Raw genomic sequence first — 12,022 nt, forward strand, 5'->3', positions numbered from 1 at the left:
CACAAGTATAAACAAAAAGACCTTCTTCTCTACCACATAGAAACAACCATTTTCCTGTTTAATTCCGGCTGCTGGCCAGGGAAAATCATTACACTGGAAGAGGGAGACTCGACATCACACCTGCTGCTGCTGACCACCATTATAGGCACAGATGCTGATCTCTGTGACGAAACTGGTACATTGAGCCGACATTGCAGGTGCCACTGAAGTCCCACTGCCCTCAGTGCTGCTGACACTCATTCATGTAGGCATGAGGTGGCACAGCAGCCACTTGCCATGCGGGGGGAACTGGGACCACTGATGTGCCAAGCAGGGCTACGTTTCCTGGTGCTCCGTGCACAGCCATGATATGCTGCTGTCTGGGGAGTGGGCACAGAGCTAAAAGGGATTTAGTTCAGTGAAGGTGGTGATGGGATGCTCCAGAGCCAAGAGTTCTTTTCTATTAGACCTAGTAACAAGTGGAGGAAGACAGTGGCAAGAGTCCTCCTGCTTCTTCTATGTCCAGGCCAGCACAATCCACACTTACTCTGAATCAGGCACTCCTATGGATGAGCAGAAGAAGACAGTAACATTTTTTTCCTGAGATGAGAGACCCCTTAAGAATCAGGCATTTGCTGTCACATTTGATGACCTAATTCTAATCGGGAAGCACAGGTATTCATATGCCATTTATTCGCCCAACAAACATAAGCTAAGCATCTAATATATACCAGGTAAAAAACATAATTCCTGTCTTCAGTTTGCTCACAGGTTATAAGGGGAGTCACAAATATGAATGTGTAATTACAATATAGTATGAGAAGTGCTGGGCTAGAGGTAAAGTCAGGGTGCTCTGAGAACCCATATGAGGAGCATTTTACTTCCTCCCTCCTCCCTTGGGGGATTCGGAGGAGCTTTCTGGATGAGACAGTGTCTGAGCTGACACTTGAAGGACAAATTAGAGTTAGGCAGACACAACCATGACGGGGAAAGTCAGAGCAGTATGTAAGAGGTACTGGGGGGGAGACACCTGACACACTTGGAAGGGTGGGGTGCTGAGAAGATTTGGGGGCGTTGTGAGTAATAAGATTTGGGGCTGATATGTATGAAGTCTTTGTCAAGATCATGAAGGACCTTGAACATCAGGCCAGGGAAAACCATTGAAGAGTTAAACCAGTGAGTGACACGGTCAGATTACATTTTAGATCACTTCTGGATGCAGATTAAAAGGTGAACCTGGGGCAAGGGACAAACAAGAACATTCCTCTTTCTCTGGGAAGTTGATGCTTGTGAACTGAACAACTTTGAGAGCTGTGGGGAAGGAGGGAACTCCCACCAAGCCAGTCAGATCAGCCTGGCAGTCAGAGGAGTGACAGCTGTTCCACGTTCTTTCCCTGACTACCCCTGCGGTGCAGGAGCCTCTGGGATGGCAGGCAGCTTCAGCCTGCCTTAGTGCCAAGGGACACCTGTCCGACCACACAAAGCTGTGATTGGCACATGTACCCATCAGACCTGCGAGGAGCGAGGAGTCTCCAACACCACTGTCATCTTCTGGAACCTAGAGAAGCTGACAGTAAGGAGAACTCAGAGCAGCCTTAGCTAGATATTGACAGCAGCGGTGGTTATAGAGTAGGGCTGGGCCTGAGGCCAAATGAGTTGGCAGGGTCTGCCTGGCCTCTGCCTTACCCCGCTCAGCTCCATCTGTCTAACGGTGGATGTCAGCCTTGAAGAGTGCCAGCCTTGGAATCTGGTGACTCAGAAAAGGGGAAGAGGACACACAAGATATACGCTCATGGGTGGAAGGCTACCTAAAATGTTCAGAGCTAAAAATCAGTCACAGTGTGGCCAGAGATATCCTTTAAACACTGTTCCCATCTTTTGCTTGCTTTCCCTCTTGTTTGTCATTATTGCTTAAAGAGATGCCATAATTCATGTATCCATAAAGACATTTTCAGTGGGGCCAGGGAATGAAAATCTAATTTAAAATGCCTTAAACAAAAATGAATTATTGATTAAGTAACTGAAGAGTCCAGTGATACTTTAAGGCATGGCTAGGTTTAGGGATTCAAAAACGTGTAAAGGTCTCTCTCCTGGCATTCCTAGGCTTAAAAGTTTTTAAATGCTTAAAGTCCCCAGTAAAAGGAGACATTTTCTTTCTTTCCTTTTTTAAGTCTTTATTGAATTTGTTACAATATTGCTTCTATTTTATGTTTTGCTTTTTGGCCGTGAGGCATGTGGGATCTTAGCTCCCCAACCAGGGATCGAACCCATACCCTCTGCATTGGAAGACAGAGTCTTAACCACTGGACCACCAGGGAAGTCCCGAGACATTTTCTTTCCTGTCAGCAAAAGTCCTGGATTTTAATCTAATTTTCCTGGAATGGACACCCCAATGCTAGGGCAATGGGAGATTCTGATTAACTAGGTTGGGGTTCTATGCCCATGCTTAGAAGTGGGAGAGGTTTTTCAACCCCAAACTCCATATGGATTAGTAATTGAAGAATGGTGGTTTCTTGGAAGAAATATGGATAGCATTGCTGGTCAAAGGGGGCATACTGCAAGCCGAAATAACAGATAGCCAACCTCATTGAATCTTTGGTTTACCAAGCAATGTAGACTAAAGGTGACTAATTCTGATGACGATTATCTGCTTATGCTATCGATGGTGATGTTAATTATCATTGGCATTTTGTGAAGATATTTGTATAGTTTGGTATATAGTTCAGTAATCTTCCTGAGTTTTCCTAGTCAGAAGAGTGGTTTAGGCACTTGGTTGGGTTAATTTATTGTTTACCAATTATAAGGGCTATAGGATGATCCAAGGACTAGGAGACATATTCTTAAAAAGTTTCATCAAGTGACTTTATGTCATAACTCGTGTCTACATCAAAGTTAGATGGTTAAAATAAAATTTTCATGTGATTGTACTGTATTATTCCAGTAACACCTTAAGATTGTTTTGAACTAAGTCCTCAAGGCATTTCCTTTATTCCTTTCATGGAATTGTTATTTAACAAATACGTTTGTAATTTAAAAGTAACATAAATACACAGTCAGAATATTAGGTATAATTTCCTCAGAGTACTGTCTGGAATTCTTGACATCAAATTCTCTGATTACATTGGCACCAAATATTTAATTCATATTGGTTAAATAAAAGTAAGAGTTAATAAATGACTATCTTACCTGGTATGTTACCCAGGTATACACCCAGGATGACATACCCAGGTATATACCCAAAAATGGAATTGCTGGACCATATGGTAATTGATATTTTTAATTTTATGAGGACTTGTCATACTATTTTCCATAGTGACTGCACCATTTTGTATTCCCACCAGTAGTGCACAAGAGTTCCAGTTTCTCCACATCCTTACCAACAGTTGTTATTTTCTACTTTTCTTTTTTTTCTTTTTTCTTTCTTTTTTTTAAAATTTTATTTATTTATTTATTTATGGCTGTGTTGGGTCCTCGTCTCTGCGCGAGGGCTCCCCCCAGTCGCGGCAAGCAAGGGCCTCTCTTCATCGCGGCCTCTCCTGCTGCGGAGCACAGGCTCCAGATGCGCAGGCTCAGTAATTGTGGCTCATGGGCCCAGTCGCTCCGCGGCATGTGGGATCCTCCCAGACCAGGGCCCGAACCCGTGTCCCCTGCATTGGCAGGCAGATTCTCAACCATTGCGCCACCAGGGAAGCCCTTTTTTTTCTTTTTGATAATAGCCATCTTAGTGGGTGTGATGTGTTATTGTGTTTTGTTTTGTTTTTTTTTCTTTTCCATGAAAATCACATTTTATTATCTGTTACTTCTTGTAAGCATTATCTTTATCATTGTGGTTTTGATTTGCATTGCCCAAATAATTACTAATGTTGAGCATCTTTTCATGTGCATATTGGCATATGAAATATTGGCACATGGCATGTTGTATATCTTTCTTGGAGAAATGTCTATTCAAGTCCTTTGCCCATTTTTGAATTGGGTTGTTTTGTTGTTGTTGTTGAACTGTATGAATTCTTTATATGTCCTGAATATTAACCTCTTATCAGATATATGATTTGTAAATATTTTCCCCCATTTCATGGATTGCCCTTTTATTCTGTCGATAGTGTCCTTTGATGTACAGAAGATTTTAAGTTTGCTGTTGCGCAGTTTATCTACTTTTTCTTTTGTTGCTTGTGCTTTTGGTGTCATATCCAAGAAATCATTGCTAAATCCAGTGTCTTAAAACTTTTCCTCTTTGCTTTCTGCTAAGAGTTTTATAATTTTAGATCTTATGTTTAAGTCTTTGATTTATTTTGAATTTATTTTATACATGGTATAAGGTAAGGGTCCAACCTTTGCATATGGCTATCCAGTTTTCCCAGCACTATTTGTTAAAAAGACTCTCCTTCCCCAATGAGTAAGTATTCTTGGTATCCGTGCTGAAAATCATTTGACCATACATGTGAGGATTCCTGGGCTCACTATTCTGTTCCATTAGCAATATGTCTGTCTTTATGACAGTATCGCACTGTTTTGATTACTATAGCTTGTAGTAGGTTTTGAAATCAGTAAGTATGGGACCTACAACTTTGTTCTTTTTCAAGGTTATTTTGGCTATTTGGTGTCCCTTCAGACTCCATATGAATTTTAGGATGGATTTTTCTATATCTACAAAAACACCACTGGGATTTTGATAGTGTTATGGCCTATATTGTGTCACCTAAAAATTCACATATTGAAATCCTGACCCCCAGTACCTTGGAATGTGACTGTATTTGGAGACTGGAGCTTAAAGAAGAAATTAAGTTAAAATGAGGTCATTAGGGTGGGCTCTAATCCAATACGACTGCTGTCCTTATAAGAAGAGGAAATTTGGACACAGACATGTACAGAGGGAAGACAATGTGAAGCCAAGGAGAGATGGCCATCTACAAGCCAAGAATAAAGGCATCTGAAGCAATAAACCCTGCCAACACCTTGATTCCCAAAACTGTGAGAAAAGAAATTTCTGTTGTTTTAGCCACCCAGTCTGTGGTGCAATCAAACTAATACAGATAGGGATTGCACTGAACCTGTAGATTGCTTTGGGGGGATGAAATTTTTAGATAGGCTGAATTTCATAACTTTGGGCTGACTGTGTGAAAATGCTCAGCCAGCGGCCAAATTTGTATAAGTTCAACTCGGTAGAGGCATTGCTCCTATACGGGGACCTACCTAAGAAGGTATTCTGTTTTATTGGGGTTGAGTTTATTGATCTTGGAGAGGCAGTTTTCTTAAGGTGCTAGTCATAATTAGAATATATTTACCTGCCCTATTTTCACAGGCAGGAATATTGTGCTCACACTATTATTTTTTTCCCCATTTTTCTTTAAAATATTCCTCTCATTAAGTTTCTAGGGCTGCACAAGTCAGTTTTAGGCTAAAAATAGTATCGTTGCTGTTGCTGCCACTGTTCCGTGTGGAAAACATAGCCAACTGCTTTACAGAAAAGGAAAAAAATAATTTTCTAGTGTATTCTTAAGATAGTGTGAAAGCCACGCTGACAAGGAGCCCCTAAATTGCCAGTGGACTGAGATTTCCTGCACCAATTTCATGGCTTTTATTATTTTCCTACTGGCAGAACAGAAAGCAGGATTCTTCAGGTTCCTTCTACGCAACACATTGCTTGTGAAGGGCAGAAAATGAAGAATTAGACTCAAGGTTGGCAAACTCTAGCTTGTGCGCCAAATCAGCACACCACCTGTTTTGTAGAAAAAAGAAAAAAATTGGAACACGGCCATTCTCATTCTCAGCACTGTCTATGGCTGCAGAGTTGAGTAATGGCGACAGAGATATGGTCTGCAAAGTCTAAAATATATACTATCTGGTTCTTTACAGAATAAGTTTGTTGACCCCTGAACTAGACTATGAATAAGTGATGACTGAGTAATTTATTCAGACCTCTCATTTTAAAGATGAGAAAAATTAAGACGCTAATATTATTGAGAGTGAAGGGTTCCATGTTGGCAGCTTAGGAGAGACTGAAGAAGAGAAATTGATGGACTCTGGCAGACTCACCTCTCCTGGATTGGGGCAGGGTCAGCAGACAGGAATTGCTAACAGGGGAATGTCTACAATATATGAAGTACAGGGGAGGTAGAGTCATGATTCTAACAACTTCTGTTGTGGGGGAGATAACAAGGATGGCACCAGGGGTAGAACCAAAGAGTAGGGGGATCAATGATAAGTACCTGAGTCCCACCTGTGAGGACATGGAGAACTAGGTAGTTTCCAGCAACAAAGGTACATGGATCCTGGGGGCTGAGCCATATGAGGTAGTAACTCAGAATACAAATCATGGTGTATAGGGGAATCCAGAAATCAGAGCTGATGAAGTAGTAACAAGCATTAAGTTCAATGTGGGTGAGATGAGTCCATAAATAAGAAAAAAAGTTCTTGAAATCTGTATCAGTCAGGGTCCCAGCGAGAAACATAGAGCACCCTCAAATGAAGATAATCTGAGGAGAGTAGCAGGACTAGTCTGTGTGATGGATAGAATGTGGCAGAAGTGATGGTGTGTTGCTTCCGAGCCAGGGTTGTAAAGGACTGCAGCTTCTGTCTTGGGATCTTTCTTTCTCCCTGAGCACATTCTCAAGAAACTCTTACTGGGTTCATGAATGCAAGAGAAAAGATCACTCTGATACCAATCACCTGGTGCCCCCTTTCTTCTACACCTGGCTCAGGGGAGTTGTGATCACAGCTGAGACCTTTTACAATTTAGTCTCCCCCCTCCCCACCCACTCCCTGTCCCTAGATTCCCATCCATGAAAACAGAACCAACTTCTTATTGGTTCTGTTCACTCAAGATAATAACGATAGGAGTGCTGGGGGTGAGATCCTGGGGGTGGTCCTTTTCACGTTTTGAATGATTTCTTTTGAAGAGAAAGAGTTCTAAGCACTATTGCCTCAACTATCCTACTTAGGGTGAAAGTTAAATAAATTAGAACATTATTCTGGCTGGATTAAGTTGGCCAGAACGAAGCTATCCTTTGAATAATAATGCACTTTGAGCCAAAATGCATTCTCTTTCTGAACCAGAAAAATTAGAATGGGCTTGATGTATACGTTTCCAAGGGGATAAAAACTATCTCCAGAAAGCTATTTTGCCTTTCTCATCCAACTTCCATTTTTAGATAATCACATACACAAAACCTTAAAAAACTGTGTCTTTTGACTTCATCATCTATGAAGAGTACCAAGTGTCACAGAACTTGGAAGTCTTTTTCAAAGTCAACATTTTAGGCACAGAAATTTATTTTGGGCTGTGTATTTATTCATTCACTCCTTAAACATTTACTGAATGTATACCGCTTGCTTACTTTCTTGAGGCATCAGGGGCATAAAAAAGAATAAACCCCTGCCCTTGAATGTCTCAAACCAACCTAGGTGGTGGCAAGTCAGACATAAAAAAGGACTTGATGTGTTAAGAGTGACAATAAGAGTACTTGGAAAGGGTTATGGGGATAGTTTTATGACAGTTTTTTATATTCCTGGACACATTTTGATTCTTATAATAATCACTGGTTTAGCCCTTACAGTTGTGGCTTAACATTTTTAGTGAACCATATATAAAATTTTTACAAGAAGAAAAATTATAAATCTATTTGTCTCAGGGTGGTATTTGAAAGTAACCAAAATTATAGTTAGAACGCAATTCAAATACAAACACTGTGTCTTGTAATTATGAGACAATACTCAGAGCACAACTTATGCACATACTGTATCACCATAGAGTTATTATATTATTTCAGCAATACCTAACCTAATGGAATTACTTACATATGATTTTCTAAGAACTGAGATATCACTATAGCATTCATAGTTTGGGAGAGTTTTAGGTTCAAACATTATATCTATTACTGGGTTTTATTAATTTTGAATTTTTTGTATTGATACTATATTCTGAACAGCTAGTTCTCTTAAAAATTTAATAGCTAGTTCTCTAGAAAAATTCATACATAGCCAGGCCACAATACTGGGTTATTTTGCTGATATAGGAGGTGAGGCCATTAGACGTGTTTGTTTGTTGGTAGAGAGAGGTGCAAAGTTTAGGAATTGTCCACTAGGTCGGGGGATGAATGCTAAGTCTGAAATCTGAACTTAAGGAGCATTGAAAATACCTGCAGCCTTTGATATTCTTACCATTAATTTCTTTCAAAACCATCTGAGCCACAACTACTGAGCCCACGTGCCACAACTACTGAAGCCCGCATGCCTAGAGCCCGTGCTCCACAACAGGAGAAGCCACTGCAGTGAGAAGCCCGTGCACCACAACGAAGAGTAGCCCCTGCTCCCTGCAACTGGAGAAAGCCCGCGCACAGCAACGAAGATCCAATGCAGCCAAAAATAAAATAAATAAAATAAAAAAACAAAACAAAACCATCTGCAGATGTGTGCATATTAATTGGCTCCGGGCATTCTGTTACTTAGGAGGAGTAACACATTAGATAGCTAAAATTAGAAGGAAGGCAAAAAAAAAAAAAAAAAAGTGAAAATACACAGCCTGGTGAGCCAATGTCCATGGGGCTTTACAGCAAGAGACGCTGAGTGCCAGGCAGGAGGGGTCCTTAATCCCTGTGAGGTGTGAGTGGCAAAAAGTGCTGGGGGGCGTGTGTTACTGCAAACACTTACCGTCTCCCACTTGCGTCTGGACCTGAGTGTGGAGGGTGAGAGTTGGGGTTATTCACCATTCACACTGCCACACAGCTTTATAGCACGCTTTTCATTTCATGGATTTGAATACATCAGTGATCAGGGTGATGTGTGAGGGGCCATGGAGGAAGCCACAAGGAAAATTGGAAGGCATTTGGCTTTCATCTGTTTTATTTGTTTAAGCTTAGGAAAAAGGGAAAAAGATCGTAATAATGAAAATGTTAACAACCAAATTAATAAAAGTTACAGAGAGTTGCTATGCAGTAGGCACTGTGATAAGTGTTTTATGTACATCATCTTATTTAGTGTCCCCGGTGCTTCCCCCACTCTCCACAAGCAGTAAAAATCGCTTCCTGAACTGCAGTTCACCCTCTTATAGCGGCACCATAAAGGGATTCCACCTAATTTGCAATTCCAAATTTATAAAGTCTCCTTGACCTTGTTGGTGATGATAGTGTCCCTGGGCATCGAGGGGAGCGGCGTGCCTTTCCTCCTTACCCAAGGCCGGGCTCAGACAGAGGAGAGAGTGCTTCTTGGCCAGGTAGCCCTGGACACTTACCGTTGTTGGAGGAAGAGCCTCGGTACTGTCTTACTGACAGAGCCACAGAGTTGAGACCTGCACTCACCCTCACCCCACCTCTCTGTTCCAGGTCCACCACTTCTTGGATTCAGAGCCCTCACTCATCTCGGGCTTACACAATGCCAGGGCAGGGAGAATGGCTTTCCTGCTTCAAGGCCCTGACTACACCAACACCTTGAAATTCCAGTGAATGCTATTCACTGTTCTGAAGGGAAAGTGGTAACAAGCAGATCTGTGGATGCCTTCCAAGAAGCTTGGTGCCCAAGGGAAGGCCTGAGAAAAAAACAGGCATGGAAGTAGGAGCCCCAAGAACTGTGAGTGCTTCACTCTAGGCACTCTGCTGTTTTTCAGAAGAACCTGATCTCCCCTACCTGGTAGACACTCAGACTCACTGTTCTTCAAGCAAAGAGATGCTGCAATTCTACTCCTTTCAAGGAGCTGTGGAGAGAAGGAACCAACCACTAACACTTAGGGCACTTGCGCTTTTTAAACCTTCCCCTTTCTCATCCTTACTTTCCTTCCTTTTTCTATGTCTTTTCTCCTAAACTTTGCTTTTTTTGGTGGTATTTAAACACGCTGTTTTCTCTCCTCTGGGTGTGCTCTAGGGTTTTATCTAATTGTCCTGCTGTTCTAGTGTCACTTGGCATTATTATTGGGAAGATGAATGGGACAGGGGTCAGAGTTCAGCAGGAAGGCATCTGCTCGTCTGCAGTGCATAGTGGAAATGCTCAGAGGTGAACTTTAATGAAAGCTTGGAAAAGATTTGCACAGAGTAGGCTGTCTTATATCCCGCCAATGCTGGGGGTGACCAAAAGGTAGTCCTTTTCTAGAGGGACCAAAACTGAACAAACAGGAGGTAATAATATCTTTACAGGGAGTTCCCTGCTTGGGATGGCTTTTCTTCTGTAGGAGAGAAAATGGGGGGGAAAGACAGGGTGGTCAAACACGGAGGAGGTTGAAAACGGAAGCTCTTGAATGTGTCCTAACCACTGGCTTGTTTTTGCTCATAGAACAATCTCACCAAAAAGAGTTTCCACTTGACTCGCAAAGCCTCTCACCCAGCAAAGCCTCTCAGGCAGCGTCTCCCCTGGCCTCAGGTTACTGCGCCATCGCCATAGCGGGCTCAGGTTCTCTTACTGGACTTTCTTCGCGTTGACAGTTCTTCCACTTTACCAAGTAGCCAGAATCCCCACTTGGCGAACGATTGCTTTGGCGCTTTGGCATTCGAGGCAAGGGGGACAATGGCTCTATTGTTCTTTTGGCCTTCTTGAATAGAGCAAATGTCTCTTCCATCTAACCCTGTCACCAAAGGAGACTGAGTATGGAGCCCTCCAAGACTCACCTTCCTTCCACTTCCGCTTTGTTCTTGGAAGAGGGTTTCGTGCGCCCCTCCCCACCCTCGCCCCAGCAAACCTGTTTTGGGACCCGAGGAGACAGATGCCTCTTTCTGCTCTTCACAGAGTGGAAGTCGGGAGAGGGAAAAAAGAAGCGCGGATCAGGAAACTGGTTTTAGTTCAGTTCAGATTCGACCTGCTGCCTGTGGTTCCTCCTGGACTACTAGGGACACGCACCCGGGTGCCCCGCAGCGCAGAGGCCACAGAGCGGTCCACGGAAACCCCGGCCAAGCACTAAAAATACACGGAGAGGAGAGCCAGGCGTTGCGAGGACTCGGAGCTGAAACTGTCTCCAAGGATGGGTCGGGATCCCGCCACCGGCTTCCGGCACCGCGGGCGCCAGGGAGTCCCCACGCAGGGCGCCCCTTTGCGGTTGGGTTTCCCAGCTGCCTTCCGGGAACCCCGCCGAGCCCCCTGCGGCTCCGGGGGGCAGAGCCTAGCTCGTCTCCACCCCATGCTCTCCTCGCTCTGCCTGCGCTCAGGAGTGAGCGCTCAGGGTCCCCCTCTGAGCATGCGCAGCCCGGCGCCCTCCCCCGCCTCTCTCGCGCCCCCCTCCGCCCCCCTCCCCTTCCAGCCTTTTGCTCCTTCCTTTCATTAAACAAACGGGAGATCCTGAAACCTGGACCCTGTGCTAGCTGCAGCTCAAGGAGGAGGCGGAGGAGGAGGCAGAGCGCGGGATGGGCGCTGAGGGGGATCCGTGATCCCGCGCTTCCCCGCCCCACGCGCGCGCGCGCACACACACACACTCTCTCACACACACGCACACACACACTCGCACAAACACACGCGTACACGCCCGCGCCGCGGGCTCGCCGGTTGGATCTCCCACGCAGGCGGAATGCAGCAGAGCCCGGGGAGCGGGTCTCCGACCGCTGCTTGAATGCACCTCGCTGCCGGGAGCCGGACGGCCCAGTAGGGCGCACGGGAGGAGGCTCCGCCGAGAGAGGTGAGTGAGGCGCCCGCAACCGCGGGCAGCTCCGGGACGCCCGGGCGGCCGGGTCAGGTTCCCCGCTGGAAGCTGCGGCGCAGGTGGCCCAAACCCAGCTTGCGGGCATCAAGGTGCAGATGAAGGCGGCGCCGGGGCGGTGCAGGGGAAGAGGGCGATCCCAGAAAGGGTCGTCTCCTGCGAGGTGTCAGATGGACCCAGCGGAAAGCTACACCCTCCCTGCTCGTAAACTTTCCTCCCCTGTCATTTGGGAAACGTGGAGACAAAGGGGGCGTGGAAGCTCCCTCCGTCCCGTTCCACCCTCCTGGCTGCATTACAGGCTGCGCCGGGAGCCGGCGTGCGGGCGGGGGCGCCCTGCAGGTGGCTGGGGCCAAGTCCTCCCGCCCGGGCGGGGGTAGGGATTTCTCAGCCGTGGCTGTAAGCGTGGCCTTTGATTTTCCCTCAGGCGTGGGCACC

The 12,022-nt window shown here is 45.0% G+C and overlaps 1 protein-coding gene across 3 annotated transcripts in view; it reads left to right on the top strand.

The window, feature by feature from the left end:
• The first annotated feature begins 11,215 nt into the window (after window positions 1–11,215).
• Window positions 11,216–12,022, top strand: part of PLPPR1 (phospholipid phosphatase related 1) — a 276,464-nt gene continuing 275,657 nt past the window's right edge. The window contains exon 1 of one of the 3 annotated variants that reach the window (XM_082404172.1): window positions 11,216–11,566. The gene's annotated coding sequence lies outside the window, so the exon portion shown is untranslated. The remainder of the gene's footprint in view (window positions 11,567–12,022) is intronic. The other 2 variants (XM_082404173.1, XM_082404165.1) reach the window with 2 other exon arrangements.

Source organism: Balaenoptera borealis (genome assembly GCF_965194805.1).
Source record: "Balaenoptera borealis genome assembly, chromosome: 8".
NCBI classification, from domain to species: Eukaryota; Metazoa; Chordata; class Mammalia; order Artiodactyla; family Balaenopteridae; genus Balaenoptera; species Balaenoptera borealis.